Below are 22,608 nucleotides of genomic sequence, written 5' to 3' on the forward strand. Positions count from 1 at the left end.
GATTGATATAAAAAAATGTACTTATTGTATCCGGTTGAGCCTAGCAGTGGAGTAATTGGTGGTTGGTTCAAACCCTATTCAGAACACCAAAGATTTTTCGAAAACTTGTATATTAGAAATAATGATCACTTGTTCTAACGGTGAAGGAAAACATCGTGATGCAATCTTTTAAGCCTGAGAGTTGTTCAAACAGTTCTTGAAGGGATGCTAAGTCTCTAAACCAAAGTAAGCTTAGTGATTTCAAGGCCTAACCCTTTCCTCATTCCGGGAGAAGAGCTGTGCACGGAAAAAATATTTAAGTATGTGATAAGCACAAGTATTTGGTGTGAGTTTGGCTGTAATTTATTGTGTTTGGATGTTTGTTACCCAATTACGGCAAAACTTATAAACAGATTTGGATTAAATTAGGAACACAGATAGTTTATAACCTGTGTTAACATATATGATACTTTTTGCACTGGTAAATATTATCACGCAGCGAAGTCGCAGGCAAGAATGAATGCTACTAATATTATAAATGCGAAATTTTGGATGTTTAGATTTGTTTCTTACTTTATCACGCCAAAACTACTGAACAGATTTTAATGAAAGGAGAATGCTCAAAAAAAACCCAGGCTGTACACAAAAGTTATGTAACTCAAAAAATTAGTTATACTGTGTAATTGAATTCCCAATGTTTACCTCTATCAAATTCGATGGCTGAACATACTATTTTGCTATAACTTTTCAGTAGGGGTTTTCAATATATTTTTATATTTTTTAAATAAGTTACCTATAATAAATGTTTAATCTTTTTTGAGTCACACATTTTTAATATAGGTATGTAACTAAGTAACAAATTAAAAATATTAAAAAATATATTTTTGAAAAATGAGTCATCATCACCAGGTCATATATTATTATTATGTCCCCACCGAGGGGCACGAGCCTCCCCTCTTAACAAAGAGGGGGATCAGGCCTTAGTCCACCACACTGGTCTAATGCGGGTTGGCAGACAATTGGAGGGCTATTATAAGGTAGAAAAGTGTTGTCATGGTGGTAGATTGCTAGCCTATAGCCTATGAAGCACCAAACCCTTCCATCCCTATACTGACTTTTGCAGTATGCACGGGAAGATAATTATTATATAAAAAATTGTTTATATTGTAATTATTTTTTTTTAAATCACAGTTCCATTAAAATTAATTATTTATTACTATTAGATATTTACTTATACAATTATATTATTCAAAAAATAATCATTGTGATGAATGTTTGAAAAATATTTAGTTTTTAAATTCACCTTTTAAATAGTAGATAATAGCAAAAAATAGTATTTAGCCATCGAATTTGATAGAGGCGAATATCTGGAATTTAATCACTCAGTATCACTAAAATTCTGAGTTACACACCGTTAGTGTACGGCCTGGGTTTTTTTCCCATACATTTTGAGCATTCTCCTTTGGTACAGGAATAGTTTATAACCTAAATTAATAAATAGTATACTTATACCACAGTAAATAATTATATAAAAGCTATTTATACACATAATGAGTTACACCATCATTTACACAGTTATGTATATCTATGCGCCAATCACTTCATAGAAAAAAATACATATTTTTCATATCATTATTCCTTGTCAAGTAATTATATTGTAATTATCACGTGGCGATAATTATGTACATCGTTATATGCAGTTGACAACTGTTATGTATAAGGATTATTATGTACTGTCGATTACAGCCACAATAGCGCGGTCGGTAGTGCAGTTAACTGCTTAAAAGGAGGGCTCAGGTTCAATTCCCAGGTTCTTCTTCTTATCTTCTTAATGGTCAACCTAGTGTCAAAGTTGTTCAAGCCGCCCGAAGGCCTTTGACATGGCTTTACGACTGTTATCTTAGTAGACAAAGACCGTTACCGACTTTTTACGTGCCCTCCGAAGCACGGAGATGCCTAGCTCAAATACCACTATGCGGTCACCCATCTATAAAATGACCGCGCCAACGGTTGCTTCACCCACAGATCGTTGTCAGACCGGTGAGCGCAACTTGCTATGGGCGCCTCAATGTTGTTCCCAGGTTGGAAAGTGCTATTGGTCTTTTTGTAGATTAAATTAGATTAACCCGAAAGTATAGGCAGATGTGTACGAAATACCCGCATTTCGCCAATAAAAATGTTTGTCGAAACTAATAATTTTGAAATTTGGTATGAAGATTCCTTAGGAAGTGGAAAGGTTTTTTTTTAGACTACTCCCGAACGAAGAATTGCTCTTGTGTCGCGGGCACTTTTACAAACATACAAACAACGAACACAAAGTACAACCAGACCCGAAACAACTATTTGTGGATCGCACAAATATTTGTTCCGTGTACAAATCGAACCCACGACCTTTCTTTGCATGGTAGTGGTGACCACTTTAACCACTGCGCTAAGTGCTAAGTATAATAAATTTACATATTCTATCATGATTACGGCTTTTAAACAACCGGAACCAGATTTAACTTGAATACAAAAGTACAATAATATTATTTATTATAATGTAAATGAGTAGAATTCCTAATAGTACTCGCGGAAGTTAGTCATCTTGACGGCAATATAAATGGCCCTGTAAATTTTTATTATGAAACTCGATAAAACGATATTATAGTACTAAAAGTGAGTTACACTTGGACATTATAAGTAAAGACATGAATAGTTGACTGATTTTCTTGACTTTCTGACCAGCGCTGCTCCGCTCACGCTTTCTTGTTTTTATTTAATACCGCGCATTTCCACACTTATTCACCTTCTACTGTTCTGTTTTGTTCTGTGGAACTCCAGAGAAGGTTTTCTGGACTTCCACAAATAATTCAAGACCAAAATTAGTCAAATCGGTCCAGCCGTTCGCGAGTTTCAGCGAGACTAACGAACAGCAATTCATTTATGTGTACATATATCTGTATATAGATTTTATTTAATAATAAAAATCTTTCACCCCTTAAACAGCTCGGTAAAGATTCAGTTCAGTTCAGAGATCGAGCCGCGCTACTGTTGTTAACTAAGTCACGAACTCCTCAAGTAATTTGAAATACCTAATTACAAATCAAAAATGCGCCTATAGCCAGTTGCGCTCACCGGTCGGTAAACGATCTGTAGGTTAAGCAAACTTTGGCACGATCATTCGATAGATGGGTGACCACATAGTAGTATTTGGACTGGGCGTCTCCGTGCTTCGTAGGGCACGTAAAAAGTCGGTCCCGGTTGTTGTCACTAAGATAACAGTCGTTAAGCCACGTGAGGCCTTCGGGCGGCTTGAACAACTTCGACACTAGGTTGACCACTAACCATACGATAACAAGAAGAATAAAAAATAATAAGTATTTAATTTTTGTCGTTTTGTTACCTACAAAATCTAGATTTTACAAGTATGTGTTATTGGGCGACTTTTATAGCCATTCAATTAAATTAACACCTCAAAACTTTGGGACTGATTTATCTGGGGGTCTGGGGGCACGGAAGTGCCCCCGCAAGTCGAGCAAAAAAAAAGTGGCACGGCCGTAACATCCTTTTCTCGAAGCAATTCGGGCTATTTTTGACACCCCTATAATTTCGTTGTGGATAAAACAAGAAGCCTGGATTTTCAGCAAATAATCAGTCATTGTATAAACACGGTATATTTAAAATTTCAGTCAATTTGAACCACTAGTTTAAGAATGACAACTTGTTAAAATTTTGAATTTTGTCACTCACTGATTCACTGACTCACTGACTCACCGATCATCAAAAGTCTAAGGTACTTCTAGCAGACTTAGAAGCTTAAAATTTAGAATACAAATAGGGTTTAGTGTTTTAATCATGGGAAAAATTCTATATTTTCTAATTTCGGTCCAGTTTTCTAAATACACCAACTGCAACAATAACTTTGTAATCCCATATAAATGTATAAGATTACAAGGTTACATTTGCAGTTAATGAAATCAAAATCAAAATCAAATCATTTATTCATTTAGGTCAAGTGCTGGTGAATGAATGAATTATTACTGTAGAAAATAAAATAAATAGGTGTAAATAGGTACCTACTATATGAGGCATAACGGGAGGGGGTATAGGGTGGGTAAGGGTGTTTAGCCCATGAAACTGAACAACATTCCCATAGGAAAATATGTTGAATTATGAAAAAATAACGTCTTTCCATACAAATTGGACTTATGTTCGCTCTACAAAAAGAAGTGAGATGCCACCAAAAACATTCTGTAAAAACCTCAAGTCTCGCCGTAAAAAGTTGTGAGATCAATATAATACGAAGTCGATTAATCTATTTAGTCTCTACTTAAAGGACCTTCTGTCTTAAGTTATTACGTATGTTATTATCAGGCCAATTTAAAAAAAAATACCTATAAAACAAATAGATCGACTTGGTCATCGCGAGAAAACACAAATTCGCCAATAACATTTCAGAAGCATTAACTAATCAAATCATGCGATGACCAGGTCGGTCTATTTGTTTTAGAGGTATTTTTTTTTAAAATTGGCATGATAATAACATACGTAATAACTTAAGACAGAAGGTCCTTTAAGTAGAGACTAAATAGATTAATCGACTTCGTATTATATTGATCTCACAACTTTTTACGGCGAGACTTGAGGTTTTTACAGAATGTTTTTGGTGGCATCACACCTTTTTTTGTCAAATCTTGAGTAATAAAAAAGGGTCTAGCATTTTTTTATTTATAATTAACGCTTTGCACATATGTACAGACAGACCGGACTCATACTGTCATATGCATAAGTTGACATATGGCAGCCCGATTTCGTACAGTAGGTACTATGGAGTCCCGAAAATTTGACATTTAAAATACCATAGCCCGTAGCCAGTTGCGCTCACTGGTCGGTAAACGATCTGTGGGTTAAGCAACCCTTGCCGCGGTAATTCCATAGATGGGTGACCGCATAGTGGTATTTAAATTTGGTATTATTTATTTGGTACTTTTCCCGAGCTGGGAATCAAACCAAAGACCTCGTGTTCAGCAGTCGGATACACTACCGACTGCGCCACAGAGGCATACATCATACATAGTTTAAAATATATGTACACCCATCTAGTTAATGACCTTAGCATAACTTAACCTTTTCCTACAGTTTCCAAAATTATGATGGATTTAAAATTGCATTATAATTACTTACTTTCAAATACGTTTCAGTTGAATAGACAGTGAGTTGCCGTTATAACGGGACAAGTTATTGTGCTTTTAGAAACGTCTTCATAAACCGTAGTTATTATAAAGTAGAGTAAATTTAACAGCGATTGTGACACTAAAAAAGACAAGACAACTCCCGCACTAAGAATTGCTCTTGTGTTTGACGTTTACAAACATACAAACAACGGACACTAAGTACAACTAGCCACGAAACAATAATTAGTGGATCACACAAATTATTTGTGGATCGCACAAATAATTCTTCCGTGTGGGAATCGAACACACGACCTCCCGACGCAATGGTAAACTACTGAACTGATTATATAAAATCTTTCATTAGGTAATAAATAGCTACATTATCCCTTATTATTTTTGCCATTTGATCGTTTACCGACCGAGTATCATTTTGATCGTTTCTCGACCGATGAGCGCAACTGGCTATGGGCGCCATAAGTTTCGGTTGTTGTCAATTAAGATAGCAGTCGTTAAGCCAAGTCAAAGGCTTGAACAACGTTGACACTAGGTTGACCACTAACCATACGATAAGACGAAACAAGCACCCTACGTAACGTGGGACATGACAAAGAAGAGATTCCGAAAATCAAGGAAAATATTCATTTTTCATTCACCAGATAAAGTAATTAAGTATTTATTTTTAGAATTCCTCTCGAAGGCTCCATGTTAATATAAACAGATAACATGCAATAATATGTTATGAAGAAATAAAGCCTTGTAATCTACGAACCAGTCCACGTGTTGTAACGCATTGGTCAACCGAGTCTCGAACCCCGGCACTTCCGATTATTACATAATACAAAGTTATTTTTACCGACTTCAAAAAAGGAGGTTCAATTTAACGGTTTTTTTTCTGTTCCTGCGAGGTGGACTCTAGGCCTAACTCTTCCCTCATTACGGGAGGAGACTCTTGCCCAGCAGTGGGACATTTATGGGTTAATTTTATTTTTGTAGTTGAAAAACTTAATATTAGATTGGGGGAAAAGTTTTTTCGCATTTTAGTACGTATGAGCTTGTAATAAAATCTCTTTGGCTTCAAAAATCACAAATGAGTACACGGTTCATTAGGTTTCTTTCAGTGAGCTCGTGAGGTACACAAATATCGACCTTTTTTGTGTAGAGAAAAGATTTTATTACAAGTTCATACATACTATAATGCGAAAAGACTTTTTCCCCGACCTAATAAAACAGCTATTTTTACATATTGACGTCACCTATGGTGCAGTGGTTAACCGGTCGCTTTGTCACCAAAGTGACGACGGGTCGATTCCTGTTCTCTGTCTCTCTCTGTTCTCTGTCATAAGGACGAGTATTTGTTTTCAGTCTTAAAATAATTTTTAATATACTTAGTGATTTTTAAAATATATTTTACTGGATTCATCTGACTTTCAGTATTTTAAATGGAGCGACTGCCTATCGGAATCCACAACCCAGTTACTTAGATAACACGATACCCCTCGCTAAGACTGATTGTCAGACTTTCAAGCTTTTGACTACTACTCAACAAAGATCTTTAAAAATTACAACCGGGACCTATCTAACATACCATCCAAAACACGGAGGAACTCGGTTTGTAGGTATAATATGGTCACCCATCCAAAGACCAACCTCGGCAAGAGTAGCTTAACCTCAGATCGATTCGTGCAGCTGTTATTACTGAAACACAAGCTCTTCACGTATATTATGAGCCTCAAATGACTGTGATCTACAACCACTGCTGAGTCTTCCACGAAACGTCGTTATAATAGCCTAATGACATACTTGTATATGTCATTGAACGACCGCTAATGTATAAAACGTGACAATTTATACCGTATATGATTATATCTTTATTAAGTTTGAGGAAAAATGTAATGAATGCAACCTTAAAAATATTCCATAGTCTTTTATAAATGCGAAAGTTTGTAAGTATGGATGTATGTATTAGGCGGGGGAAAAAGTCTTTTTTCATTATAGTATGTATGAACTTGTAATAAAATCTCTTTGACTTCAAGAATCACAAATTAGTATATGGTTCATTAGGTTTTTTTTAGTGAGCTTCTCCGTGCTTCGGAGGGCACGTCAAACAACGGTCCTGGTTATTGTCAATTAGATAACAGTCGTTAAGCCACCTCAAAGGCTTTCGGGCGGCTTGAACAACTTTGACACTAGGTTGACCACTAACCATACGATAGATAGCAATTATAAGTATCGACGAATATAAATCCTTTACCCATATATGTGTAGGTATCCGTTATATTGCAACTAAAAACTAGTTACCAGTTCATTGCCTAACTGATTACTCCATAGAGGTCGCGGGTTCGAATCCGAGCGTTGAATTATAATGAAATAATATTGAGTTATAATTAGAATGTATTATTATACTTTGAGATGAATGAATGTGGATGAAAATGTCAGTTAGACGGCGACCACGGCGAGTGCAACCTGCGCCGAAACGTCAGGCATTTCAAGGTAAAATGCGTGTTCGCGTTAATTCCCATATTCTATTATATAATAAACATGCAATTTGAAAAAAGTTATGATCGTTTTAGTAGTTTCAGAGATGATTTCCCACAAAATTATTTACTTTTTCTTATAATCATGTATGCCGCCCGCGACTTCGTCCGCATGGAAACCCTTCCATGTAAATCCCGATCGCTCGGGAAATCCGGGATAAAAAGTACCCTATGTGTTATTCTGGATCTGCTATCTCTATACCAAATTTCATCGTAATCGGTTTCGTAGTATTTGCATGAAAGAGTAACAAACATCCATACATACATTCTCACAAACTTTCGCATTCATAATATTAGTAGGACTTATCAACGATAGTCCGTAGTTTGGTAACATGTCCGGTATATGGCAATAGACTTGCCCCCTATTACATGGGACTAACATTGTTAATGGCAAAACGTGGGTATATATATATTCATACATATATGTCTATACCTTCGGATATAACACGTGTGATGTTATATATGTATCTTAAAACGTGATATGATAATATTTACTTAAATAACTGAAAAGCAATCATAATTATCTCAAGATGGTTTTTATAAAAACTTAGATAAATACTTCGACTATTAGATATTAATTTATAAAGTATACAAATAAAGAACGGTTTTAAATCATCTTTACAAAAAACTGTTTATTTATTTTTCTAATTTCGTAATTTTGATTGCAGAAATATATGAAACATAATATTTGCCATTTAAAACTGACTGACTGCCAGTCTTACCGAAGAGTATCGTGTTATAACCCAGGTAACTGGGTTGTGGAGGTACGATAGATAGTCGCTCCATGGAAAATATTGGTATTCAGCTGCATCCGGTGAGACTGGAAGCCGACTCCAACATAGTTGGAAGAAATCTGATATATAATAACTGACTGACTCCCTTCGTGGCACAGTGGTTTATTAGTTCGCCACGCCGTTACCATTGCGTCGGGAGGTTGTGTGTTTGATTTTCACGTGGTAAAATTATTTGTGAGATTCACAAATAATTGTTTCGGGAATGGTTGTGCTTTGTGTCCATTGTTTGTATGTTTGTAAAAGTCCCCGCGACGTAAGAGCAATTCTTAGTGCGGGAGTTTGTAAACCAAAAAAGAATAAAAATAAAAATATGATTGATTCATTTAAACTACAAACAATCAAAACCTTTTAATCATACAAAAACTTATTTAAAGATTATAATATTTATAACTATTAGAAAAACATACATTTGATTCTAATGGATTCGCAAAAAATGGGTAATTATATCGTAAAATGGATTGGCAAATTATTAGTAAGGTTTTTTACGATATATGATATGTTTGGCGCTGTGGTTAAAGTGGTTACCTCGCCGCAATGACCGTAACGCCGTGTGTAATTTCGAATCCCATCCGGGACAAAACTTTATGTGTAGTTTTATGTTTTCCATCCTAAAAGATTATAACTAGAATATTATTATAACTAGCTGACACGCGCAACTTCGCTTGCGTCACATAAGGGAGAATGGGTCAAAATTTTCCCCGTTTTTGTAACATTTTTTGCTGGTACTCTGCTCCTGTTGGTCGTAGCGTGATGGTTTATAGCCTATAGCCTTCCTCGATAAATGGGCTATCTAACACTGAAATAATTTTTCAAATCTGACCAGAAGTTCTTGAGATTAGCGCGTTCAAACAAACAAACTCTTCAGCTTTATAATATTAGTATATTAGTATATTAGTATATAAGTATATATAATATTAGTATAGATAATTCAAATTACACGCTAAGTCTCATGGTTATTCTTGCAATAATTAGTCATGTCATCTAACCTTAAGTTACTATGAAAGGTAATTTCATAAAAAAACCACGGACACAGGAAAATATTTATATAATTGTCTTACGCGAGGTTGTAAGGCATCACGCGAAAGATTTCATCTTATAGTTCTATTTAAACTACATAGATCTGTTTATATAGGACCTCGTGGCTTAGTAACAAAAGACACGCAGATCTATCTGTGAGGATAAGCTAGTAAGCCGAGGTTGGTCTTTGGATGGGTGACCATATTATTCATAATTTCTCCGTGTTTCATAAGGCACGTTAAATTGTGGGTAATTTTCAAAGATTTTTGATGGTCGTTATCAGTAGTCTGAAACTTGAAAGTCTGACAACCAGTCTTACTGAGGGGCATCGTGTTATAACCCAGGTAACTGGGTTGTGGAGGTCCGATAGACGGTATCTCCAGTATTGTACAAATACTGAAACCGACTCCAACATAGTTGGAAGAAAGTCAAAAATATAGTTGGACAATGATATCGAAATCTGTTCAGTAGTTTTTTCGTGAAAGAGTAACTTTCGCATTTATAATATTAGTAAATAATAAATAAATAAATATTTTGGGACAACTCGTACACGGTCATTTGATTTCAAACTAAGCAGAGCTTGTACTATGTTAACAAAATAACTGATAAATATACTTATATACTTTCTAAATACAAACTTAAATAGATACATTAACATCCAGGCTCAGAACAAATACTCGTGCTCATCACACAAAGATTTGTCCCGGGTGGGATTCGAACCCACCACACGCGGCAACAGTTGTGGCGGCAAGGTGACCACTTAAACCACTGCGCCAAACGTGCAGATGGATTTGTGCTAAATTTTCCCAACTCTCAAAAGAGACTTTTCTCTCCAATATAACTAAGTAATTGCTACTTATGTGCGTTGTAACAATAGTTGTTAAATGTCAAACAAAACGTGTGAGAGACATAGACTTTCTTACAAAGTTCACTGACCTACTAGCTTTCATGTCAGAGATAATACTGTACGAGAGATTTAGGTTTGATTCACGATTAAGTTCTTTTTGACTTTTTTGTCTTTAAACCGAGCTAGGCAGAGGTGTATGTAATTCGCCCGTGTTTCTCCACGTTAGTCCTATATAGTAGTGGCGTAATTATTTGTGGATCGTACAAAAATTGTTGTTGGGAATCGAACCCGACGCTATGGTACCGGCGAGGCGAACTCCTTAATCAATGCGCCACTCAGGCCGCCTATAACGCCTTTTCCTGCCGATACTTTAAGTTACAACAGGCGTAGTGTATGAATAAAAAGATGTCTTGGATACTTTTTACTAGTTTTTGCTCCGGAAAATATTTTCACGCACACAAAGTCGCATAGAAACTAATCCTACTATCCTACTAATATTATAAATGCGAAAGTTCGAAAGTTTGTGAGTATGTATGGATGTTTGTTACTCTTTCACGCAAATGCTGCTGAACCGATTACTATGAAATTTGGTATGTAGGTAGCTGAAGACCCTTTTTATCCCGGAGTTGCCTAGGGATCGAGATTTACACGGGAAGAGATTCCACGCGGACGAAGTCGCTAGCGGCCTCTTCCAATATAAATTAGAAAAAGACTTAATATCATTTTGCTAGTTTGCAGTCTCAATATTTAGCTAGCATTTTAAAACAGTATACATGTACAAAGTATGTTATAACGTAGTTTACGTAAACATCTCAATAGCGGCGCTCGCGCTGTGAGGCGGGACGGCGCTTGTGTAATGCCGATGTATAACTAGTTGATTTTAACCTTAACCTAATGAGAAAAAGATGGTTTAACATGGTAAAAATATTGTTTATAACCATAGGTTGTGTTATAGAGAAAATCGTTTTTTATTTTATTTTTCCAAAAAAAAATTTTTTTTATTTATTAAGAAAAACATGTTAATATTCTTTGAAAAATGATTGTATATTAAAAAACAGGAAGAAAGGATGGATTAGATGTAGTACCTTACAGTCCCTTTAGTATCTTCTTCATGCGTACTGGACCAATTTGAATTATGCAGATAATAACCACTATAACTAATATAGTCCCGACGGAAAAAGTCGTGGGCAAGAGCTAGCAAGAATTTAAAAACTTTTTTTTAAAGAAAAGCAGTGATTCTTTTACTATATTTCTTTACGTACAATTTCTACAAATAAAATAAAAGAGCACAACTTTTTTATCAAAATCAAACCGCACTTTATATTCTGACCACTGATATAACAATCGTTAAAACTAACCTATGTTAAGGAAAACTACAATAAAATTTGAAGAAACTCTACCTCTATTGAATTACACATAATATCAAAACTCAAAATTTTTATTTCCAAAGTTTTCAAAACCAATTTTTTTATAAAAATTTTGAAAGCATGTCTCACTTTTTATTTGCTTAATTTATCATCGATGAGCTAATTTGCCAAAACCATATTTTTTGTACAACTCACACACGTTCATATGATTCCAAACTAAAGATAAATATAAATAAATATCATAATAAATACCACTGGACAACTCACACACGGTCATTTGATTCCAAACTAAGCAGAGCTTGTACTATGGTAACCAAATAACTGATAAACATACTTATATACTTCTAAATACATACTTATATAGATACATTAACAACCAGGCTCAGAACAGATACTCGTGTTCATAACACAAATATTTGTCTCGGGAGTCGAACCTTATACACAGCGCGATAATTATTGCGCAAAATATGCACTTAAATATATTTACTTAAATCATTTATACATGCATTAAAATAGTCCTTGACCATTACCCAAATGAAAGAATTTAAAATCAACAACAAATTAAATCATAATCAAAGTATTTATTTGTCTGTCGATTACTCGAAAACTACTGAACAAATTTTAATTTGGTTTTCACCAATAAATAGAGTAATTCATAAGGAATGTTTCAATATATAATAAAATATCGTGTTGTATAGATCAACTTAAATATGATGATAATTGTAAGATGTCTGAAATATTTTAGCAACGAGGTAAGTTCTTGTCATATTGTTAATATAACCAAATTAAACATATTATACTATATGCAAGTGTTAATTAATATTTAAATTAAAAAACGAGACGATTTGTAATGAATTATTTAGTAAAAGTTTATTTCCTGATTGTAAATAAATACACTTAAAATAACTGTTTTTTTTTCAAGCAGGGGACTCCTCCGGCAATGAGAGAGCGGTTAGGCCTTGAGTCCACCACGCTGGCTAAGTGGCGGGATAGGAACTTAGTTAAATCCTGATAACTGAATCAGATTTTTTTTACATATAAGTAAATTATTCAAAATAGGTTTAGTTTTTTTTACGCTTTTTTTAAACGAAGGTGTGTTCAGAGGTGTATGAAATATACCTACGTTTCGCTATTAACAATGTTAGTCCCATGTAATAGGGGGCGAGCCTATTGCCATACACCGGGCACGTTACCAAACTCCGGACTACTATTGAGAATCTATACTAATGTTATAAAACTGAAGAGTTTGTTTGTATGATCGCGCTAATCTCAGAAACTATTGGTGATACGTATAAAATATTTTACTGTTGGATAGCCTATTTATTGATAAAGGCTATAGGCTATAAAACATTACGCTACAACCATTAGGAGCGGAGTAGCAACGAAAAATGTTACAAAATCGGGGAAAATTTAGACCAATTCTCTAAGCTGATATGTGATGCAAGCGAAGTTGCGCGGGTCAGCTAGTATTCTAGTATAAATTAGAAAAGACCATATCTTTTTGCCCGAACCGGGAATCGATACCGCTTAGTCAGCAGTCATATACCCTACCACCCAGACCTCATAGGCACGTGTAAAAGACTAGAAAAAAATCTAGATTTTTTGTATTCAACCTTAACCTATGAGACTGATATAAAAATCTAGATAATTTAAATAAAAGATGTAGTTTAATGACTATGCGATTATTTATTATGTTTAATGTATTTGTATAAAATTATTTCATTATAATTTTTTTGAATAAAATAATTCGATGATGTCTTGCTAAAAGGTCAGGTGCTACTCGTAACCGGCGGTCCTTATGACAACATGTATGTATGTGAATGAGACAAGGGAAGTTTGTAAGGATCGAGATTTGGTCTTTCCCTATGAAAAGAAGACTTAATTTTATATAATAATGTATGTATAAAATAATCAAAGACTTTAACATTACTTTTTGTATTGTGGGAATTTTACAAACATACAAATCACGGAAACAAGTAATCATAACTCAAAAATATTTAATTTTAATGTATTAATGGATAACACAAAATTAAATATACTTTATGCATTTGTCAGGTGCGTAGTACTCGTAACCGGCGGTCCTGTATGACAACATGTATGTGTGAATGAGGCAAGGGAAGTTTGTTAGGATCGTACCAAGTGACGTTCTTTGGTCTTTGCCTACCCCTATAGGAAGAAGGCATGATTTTAAGTATGTATGTATGTACGTTATATAAGTATTATAGTTCTAGTTATATATTACTTTAGTTACTTGCCTTTTTAACAAATAAAAGGAAACTATAATTTTGTATATCCGACTAATTATATGAAATTACATAACACGTAATTATATGTATTTGAGAATTGTATAATAATGCTATTGAGTAATGAATTATAAGTATAATAATGGTTTACTAAAACATCTTATATTCCTTGATTTTAATAATTAATGTTAAGTTAAACTAAGTTTTTAATAATATTATTTTATGTTAAGTTTAATATTATTATCTCGATGTTCTTAAACACGTTTTTTTATCGTATATTTTCTTAAAATTATCTTGTGCATATTTTTATTGTCATATAATCATTTATTATTATACCGGATATTTATAATTACACTTTGTGCTTGTTTTACTATTATGAACAAAAAAATCATAATACCTACTCAACATTTGGGTAAAAATTTTTTTTACTAAAACACTTCTCTCTCCACAAAATATTTTACCAAAAAATATCCTAGCAAAAATTCTAACCATACGTAAAGCGATATAGTAGTAAAAAATGAAAGTATTTGGCGTAAAATACATCATAGCGATCATCTCGCAAGCACTTTCGTGACCGAGTGGCCTAAATACAGCAGTGAAAGCGTTTACAATGACATAACAACACATAATAATATTTATGCAAAATTATATTATTGTAAGAAAATATAAAAATGGTTATTTTCACGTATTTTTATGAATATGGAACGCGACCGCTATTTTGTGAGTTTAAACTGGTTTTTGTGTGATGCAACAATTATTTTTTTATTAATTTTCGTGTTTGAAAATTTTTAGACGTGATTTTAGAAAAATATTTTTTGGATTTTTTTTTGTTTTGATAATATTTTTTTTACGTGACCTAATTAATTATTACAATTAAATTTCTAGAATAAATACCTTACACAAAATCTAAAAAATATTTCACAATAATAATCCCAAAAAAAGCAAAAAAAAAATACAATACCTTAATAAAAAAAAATCCTTTTATGGATCACGTGTTACACAAAAAAAATCACTAAAAAACACTTGTTTTTTGCAAAAAATCACCAAAAAATTTTTTCACTAAAATATTATTCTTACGAAATCCACTTTGGCACATAGAGTCATTGACGTGCTCACTCAACGGGCATGAAAGCCCGACTGGTTCAAACCTGCGGCCATTCTCTTCAAACGTCACAATACTTCACGCTACATCATTTAAGAGTCAGCAGAACAGGTGATTTTAAATTTGTACACATTTTAGCTAATGTAGTGTTATTTTTGTATAATTAAGTGCAAAAATCTTTATATATATAATTCTTCTGTATGTCACTGAACTTCTCTTAAACGACTGGACCGATTTTGATGAATTTTTTTGTGTGTTCAAGGGGATCCGAGATTGGTTTAGATTCACAATTTTGTCCGCAGGTTAATGTTTTTCTAATTTATTAGCCAGGACAACGTCTGTTGAGTCCGCTAGTAATCTATATTTATATAAATAAAAATTACCGAAATGTATACGCGCATAACTTTTGAACAGCTAAAGTAAATTGGATGCTGCTTTTTAATGTTTCTAACTATCGGGACATGGTTTGGATGGGAAAAATTTTCAATGGAATGAAATTAACGGGGTAAAATTGCACTATACCTGGACGAAGTCAGGCCATCACTAGTATCTAATATATAAAATTCTCGCATCACAGTTTTCGTTGCCATACTCCTCCGAAACGGCTTGACCGATTTTTACCACATTTGAAATGCGTATTCAGTAGGTCTGAGAATCGGCCAACATCTGTTTTTCATACCCCTAAGTGACACCTTTTTTTTACATTCATATTACAAAACCACTTTTGCCGGGTCAGCCAGTATGTATATAAAAATATATCCCTATTTCCCTTAGTCACGCCATGACGCGTGAACGGCGAGAACGATTTCACTAATTCTTTTTTTATAATATTCCTTGAAGAACGGGGGTAGTTCTTACGCAGAAAAAATCTTCTTTGAGGCGATACGAAGTTTGCGGAGTTAGCCAGTGGATTTATAATTGACAATTGCAGGGTACATACAAAAAAATATTTTGATACTTTTGTCATGTTTATAAATGTGATTTTTTGCAGGTATTTAATACAATGTCATAGTCATAGGTCAGCATGGCGGACTTATAGTAATATTTTACGGGTTATAATCCCAGCAGTGGGATATTAAGTAGGTCAAATTAAACTACTGGAAAATTTAGCAGTTAGGTTTAGGATTAACGTGAAGTAGCGTGTATGTATAAAAGTAAGTTTTATAAACGAGTTCATTAATATCCCACTGCTGGGCAAGGGTCTCTCAATTGAGGGAGGGGTTAGGCCTCTCCACTATACAGGTCAAGATAGTGACTTGTACTTTTCCAGAACTGTGTGAAACAATTTCAGGCACGGATAAATTTATTTAAGATTTTATCATTCACTATGAAAGCAAGTGATAATTATTTTCTAATTCACACATAACTTTGAAAACGTATACCTCCACTTGCTTTAAATGGTTCCTGAAGCCAATGAAGCCTTCAAAATGTTTTAAAGAACTCTCAGACATGCAAGGTTTCATCACGATGTTTTCCTTCACCGTTAGAAAAGTGATCATTATTTTTAATACACAATTAACTTTGAAAAAGTATTCATGAGTTGCTTTGACTGATTAAATAAATATAATTGGACGACTCACACACGGTCATTTGATTCCAAACTAAGCAGAGCTTGTACTATGGTAACCAAAAAACTGACAAACATACTTATATACTTCTAAATATATATACAAACATACTTATATAGATAAATTGACATCCAGGCTCAGAACAAATAGTCGTGCTCATCACACAAAGATTTGTTCCGGGTGGGATTCGAACCCACCACACGCGGCGCTACGGTTTGCGCGGCGAGGTGTCCGCTTAAACCACTGCGCCAAACGTGCAGTTATATAAGCTTTAAAACTTTTTCTGAAGCCAAAACGGTTATCAATTGCGCATAAATTCAAGACTTGTTTTAAGAATTTTCAGGTATGCAAGGTTTCATCACGATGTTTTCCTTCACCGTTAGAACAAGTGATAATAAAATTATTTAAGTATACAAGATTTTTTACCTTATTTATTTTGAGACGACACAAAAAGCAGGTAAATTATTTTGAGTTCTTCTAAATTTATATTATAAGTTATATTTAGTACTTAGTACAGTTTTTTTACTGTAATATCAAATTAAGGTATGTTATTATGTCCTTTTAAGTTCTTTAACCCGGGAGCACACGCGCCTTTAAAACTTACACGACCACTCGCGTATAGAGCATTTTGCTCACGTTTTACAAATAACCAAAAAGTACACAATTTATAGTATTTTTATATATTTTACTGCTTAATTATAATAAAAAGAAAGTGATAAATCAAATCAAATATTTATTTTTAATATTAAACATTCGTTATGCTATAATATTTGAATTACAAAAACAGGAACTAAATTGGCATTTCTTAAATGCACTTTTGGTATAAACTAAAAAAAAATAACTTTTATAAAAAAAATTAAGGAGTTAACAACAAATCATTAATCTTCATCAAATGCACGAGCTTTACATATGTCACACAAAGTAAAAGCATGTTCAGTGCATATTTTTTTTTTACATGTAATACATGTCTTTTTCGTCTTGCTATTTTTACGCCTTGGACAGATCGCGCAGATCGCACACCGTCAGGTTTACATCCTCTGAAAAGCCAGGTTCATTTGTGAATCTTTTGATAATTTGTTGAAGAGGATGAGAAAGATAACTGCTCAGTATAAGTGTTGTAGTCGCTGTGCTCACTCTCTCCATCACTTTCAATAAATTTGTTGTTTTTGTCTATCCATCTGTAAAAAAACTATTATATTTGTATGTAAACTGCTTAATAAACTCATATTGCACCAGTATTCAACAATAAAATAAAAATAAAGACTTTAAATAAGGTATAATACTGTAAGAAAAAAAAATAACAATAAAAAATAATACTTACGCTGTTAGTCGCGCGATGAGCAAAATGCCGCGCGACGAGACTTGCCGAAACAAACCACCTCTACCAAGCGATGGATGCACAATATCATAAAAAAACAGTTATGTACGGGACAGGGGAAGTATAAAACTCAGCTATTGGGCAAATGACAACCGTAGACAAATAAATTAATAATTTGCGGAAATTTTAAATTCACCGTGAGGGAAATGCTCATAGCGCGTGTGCTCGCGGGTTAAACAGACATCTCAATTTAAGTTTTATGACCTTTTGTTTGTAAAACAGATACTAAACAAAAACTATGGAAAATCTGCTTTTTATAGACTTTGGGTTAATACATGCGTAATATCACGCCTGTTATACGAGACTCAATGGTTTAGGCAGAGGTGTATGAAATAGAGTATTTATAAAATACACAAATACATTTCCAGGTTTAGTTTAAATGAAATTAGAATTTGCTAAATCTACTATAATTTGCTGTAAACTCTATTCAGACACAATCTATACTAATATTATAAAGCTGAAGAGTTTGTTTTGACTATTCAGACACAATCTATACTAATATTATAAAGCTGAAGAGTTTGTTTTGACTATTCAGACACAATCTATACTAATATTATAAAGCTGAAGAGTTTGTTTTGACTATTCAGACACAATCTATACTAATATTATAAAGCTGAAGAGTTTGTTTGTTTGATTGTTTGTTTGTTTGAACGCGCTAATCTCAGGAACTACTGGGCCGATTTGAAAAAATCTTTCAGTGTTAGATAGTCCATTTATCGAGGAAGGTTATAGGCTATACATATATCATCACGCTACTACTAATAGGAGCAGAGTACCAGTGAAAAATGTTACAAAAACGGGGGAAATTTTGACCCATTCTCTCTTATGTGACGCAAGCAAAGTTGCGCGGGTCAGCTAGTATGATATATTAGGCCGGGGAAAAAGTCTTTTCGCATTGTAGTATGTATGAACTTGTAATAAAATATCTTTGGCTTCAAGAATCACAAATGAGTACACGGTACATTAGGTTTCTTTCAGTAAGCTCGTTAGGTACCCAAATATCGAGCTTTTTGTGTAGAGAAAAGATTTTAATACAAGTACATACATACTATAATGCGAAAAGACTTTTTCCCGACCTAATATTATTTTTAATGACCATGACTGTCCCACTGCAGGGCGAGGGTCTCCTCCCAAACGAGGGGGAGGGGCTAGGCCTTGAGTCCACCACGCTGGCCAAGTAGTCAATTACGTAATTTAAAAGAAATTGCTTCGTCATCTTCATTTGTATGTTTGTAAAGTCCCTTATCTATACTAATATTATAAAGCTGAAGAGTTCGTTTGTTTGTTTGTTTGAACGCGCTAATCGCAGGAACTGCTAGTCCGATTTGAAAAAATATTTTTAGTGTTGGATAGTCCATTTATCGAGGAAGGCTTTATTTAGGCTACATATTATCACGCTACGACTAATAGGAGCAGAGTACCAGTGAAAAATGTTACAAAAACGGGGAAAAAATCGACCCATTCTCTCTTATGTGACGCAAGCGAAGTTGCGCGGGTCAGCTAATGATTCATAAGTTACGTAGATTTGTATGTAATAAATATTTGATTTATTTCACATAGAATACATACATACATCAACTGACATCATTTTTAGAAAACAAGTGAATCATTGAACTATTTCTAGTACTATTACTATCACATCATGCTTGTTTTACTACAAAGATATACATATTATTATAGCAATAGTATATAGAGATAAAATAGGTAATAATATATTAACATAGTGCGAGCATTTCCTCATATACAGAACAATCAACAAATTGTTAATTGAATAGAAACATTATTTCACTAACCATTAATTTAATATAACATAAGTTGAATGGGTTAAGCGACATTTACGGTAAACATTCCAAAGATGGATGACCGTTTATTACTTGACTTTGATTTCACCCATCCGGTGACAAACCTTGCCAAACGTAACTTAACCTGAGTGATCGACGCGCTGCTTTTGTTATTTAGCCACGAGCTCTACGATACGAGTAATACGACACGATAAATAAATTTAGCCAATTATTATCCAACTGCTGGGCAAGGGTCTCCTCCTGAAGTGAGGACTTAGACGTTAAGTCCACCACGCTGGTCAAGTGCCGGTCGGGGATTTTGTATCCCTTCAAAGTTGTATCACGATGCTTTCTTTTACCGTTGGAACGACTGATAATTATTTCTAATTGGTTCTAATACACATAACTTCGAAAAGTCATTAGTGCTGCTTTGGCTACGAACCTTCGACCACTTATGTAGATGCTTAAACCACTCGGCTATCGTGACTCTACCATACAACAGATAGACTTAAAAAACAGTCTATTTCTTCAGTAATTATATCACTACAAGAACAATGCAGATAATTTACAATCAGTTATTGTGTTACTAAGTAAATTGTTAGATAAATTATACCTTTAATAGGTCTAACTTAAGATTTGTTAGGGAAGGTTGTGTTGTTAAGGAACTAATTAGTATTTTATTGTTTTTCAAAAGGTTTTGAGTTAGATTCACGGCCTTAAAGGTCATGCTACCAATGGGTCGGGAGGTCGTGGGTTCGATTTCCGCGTGGAACAAATATCTGTGCGATCCACAAATAGTTGATTCGGGTCTGGTTGTACTGTGTCCGTTGTTTGTATGTTTGTAAAGTTTGACACAAGAGCAATTCTTAATGCGGATGTAGTCTTTTATTAAAATGTTTTATATGTTCAATACCCTTGAAGTTAGATTGACGGCCTTTTAGGTCATGCTACCAAAGGGGCGGTCGTGGGTTCGATTCTAATTTCTAATCTAGGAAATTAAACCTAGTACCTCAAAGTCAGCAGTCGGATACATTACCGACAGCACCACAGAGGCAGTAAAACTATTTTAAAAATATCTAATTAAAATATAAATACAAAGTACTTAAAATCAGTTCCTGCGGGGATGTAGCGGATACAAAGTACAACCAGACCCGAAACAATTATATATAACTAGCTGACCCGGCAGACGTTGTTCTGCCATATAAAAAAAAGTGTCACTTAGGGGTATGAAAAATAGATGTCGGCCGATTCTCAGACCTACTCAATATGCTCACAAAATTTCGTGAGAAGCAAGTCAAGCCCTTTCGGAGGAGTACGGTAACGAAAACTGTGACGCGAGAATATTATAATTTTTTTTTTGTGAATCTAAACCATTCTCAGATCCCCTTGAACATACACAAAAAATTTCATCAAAATCGGTCCAGTCGTTTAAGAGAAGTTCAGTGACATACACACTTGCAGAAGAATTATATATATAAAGATTATAAATATAGGAACATATAGGATACTAACTGACCCGCGCAACTTCGTCACATAAGAGAGAATGCGTCATAACTATCTCCGTTTTTTGTAACATTTTTTACTGGTACTCTGCTCCTACTGGTCGTAGCGTAATGATATATAGCCTACAGCCTTCCTCAATAAATGGGCTATCTAACACTGAAAGATTTTTTCAAATCGGACCAGTAGTTCCTGAGATTAGCGCGTTCAAACAAACAAACAAACTTTTGAGCTTTATAATATTAGTATAGATTTTATACCCCGGGTAATATGTTCGAGCGGACAAAGTTGCGGGCCGAACTAGTGAATTAAATTTATTTATTTTCCCATAACAATTGTAAACATAGCTCTACAAAAAGTGACGGATGCATCAATAGGTTTTTCCGAGTGTACTCACGAACAAGTGACGATCATCATTGTAAATCATTCTACTTAAGGCTTGGATAATAAATAATGATTACGTATGCTGTAAGGTAATATTGTTATAAGGATATAGGGAAAATGACAAGAAAACCAAAAAAATATTTAGTTAAGTACTTTATAGACAGTAGTGAAAATTTACGAAAACCACCAATAGTATGACATATATAGGTAAAATGACAAGAAAACCAAAATAATATTTAACAAAAATTTTAGCCAGTGGTGAAAATTTACAAAAACCACCAATTTTGCGACAAAACCGAAAAATATTTAGTTAGTATTTTAGTCAGGTGGTGAAATTTACTAAAACTGATATTGGATAGTCACGAACAAAAATATGTTTAACATTTTCTATTGAACTTTTTTGTGTAAAAATATCTATTTAAATATAGCTATTAGTCATTAATTAGTACTTAGTGATATTATTAGTGCTGATAATTGTCTTTTCCTTTCTTTAAAAAAAGACAACTCCCGCACTAATAAATTGCTCTTACGTCGCGGGGACTTTTACAAGCATACAAACAATGGACAAAATACAACCAGACCCGAAACAACTTATTAGTAGTTCGCTCAAATATTTGTTCCGTGTGGGAATCGAACCTACGACCTCTCGAATCACTGGTAGTTGTGTGGCGACCACTTCAACCACTGCGCCATGGAAACCATCCGTCTGTAATACGATGTGAACCTAGTGTTTTAATAGAAATCCCTAACTTATAACTTGCTTGTAACTTAATAACTATTTATACTTTACTTTACAATAATTACTTCAAATTGTGAAATAAAGTAGATTTATTGCAACGTTAGATTGTACACATAACTGCACGTTTGACGCAGTGGTTAACGTGGTCACCTCGCCGTAATAACTGTAACCGCGTGTGGTGGGTTCGAATCCTACCCGGGACAAATATTTGTGTGATGA

General features: G+C 34.1%; 1 protein-coding gene across 1 annotated transcript in view; it reads right to left on the minus strand.

The window, feature by feature from the left end:
• dsb (scavenger receptor class B member debris buster) overlaps nt 1-15,068 on the minus strand; it is a 113,411-nt gene extending 98,343 nt beyond the window's left edge. Inside the window, exon 1 of the mRNA XM_076132512.1 lies at nt 14,899-15,068. The gene's annotated coding sequence lies outside the window, so the exon portion shown is untranslated. The remainder of the gene's footprint in view (nt 1-14,898) is intronic.
• Nucleotides 15,069-22,608: the final 7,540 nt, after the last annotated feature.

This window comes from Anticarsia gemmatalis, chromosome 28 (assembly GCF_050436995.1).
Source record: "Anticarsia gemmatalis isolate Benzon Research Colony breed Stoneville strain chromosome 28, ilAntGemm2 primary, whole genome shotgun sequence".
Lineage (NCBI taxonomy): Eukaryota > Metazoa > Arthropoda > Insecta > Lepidoptera > Erebidae > Anticarsia > Anticarsia gemmatalis.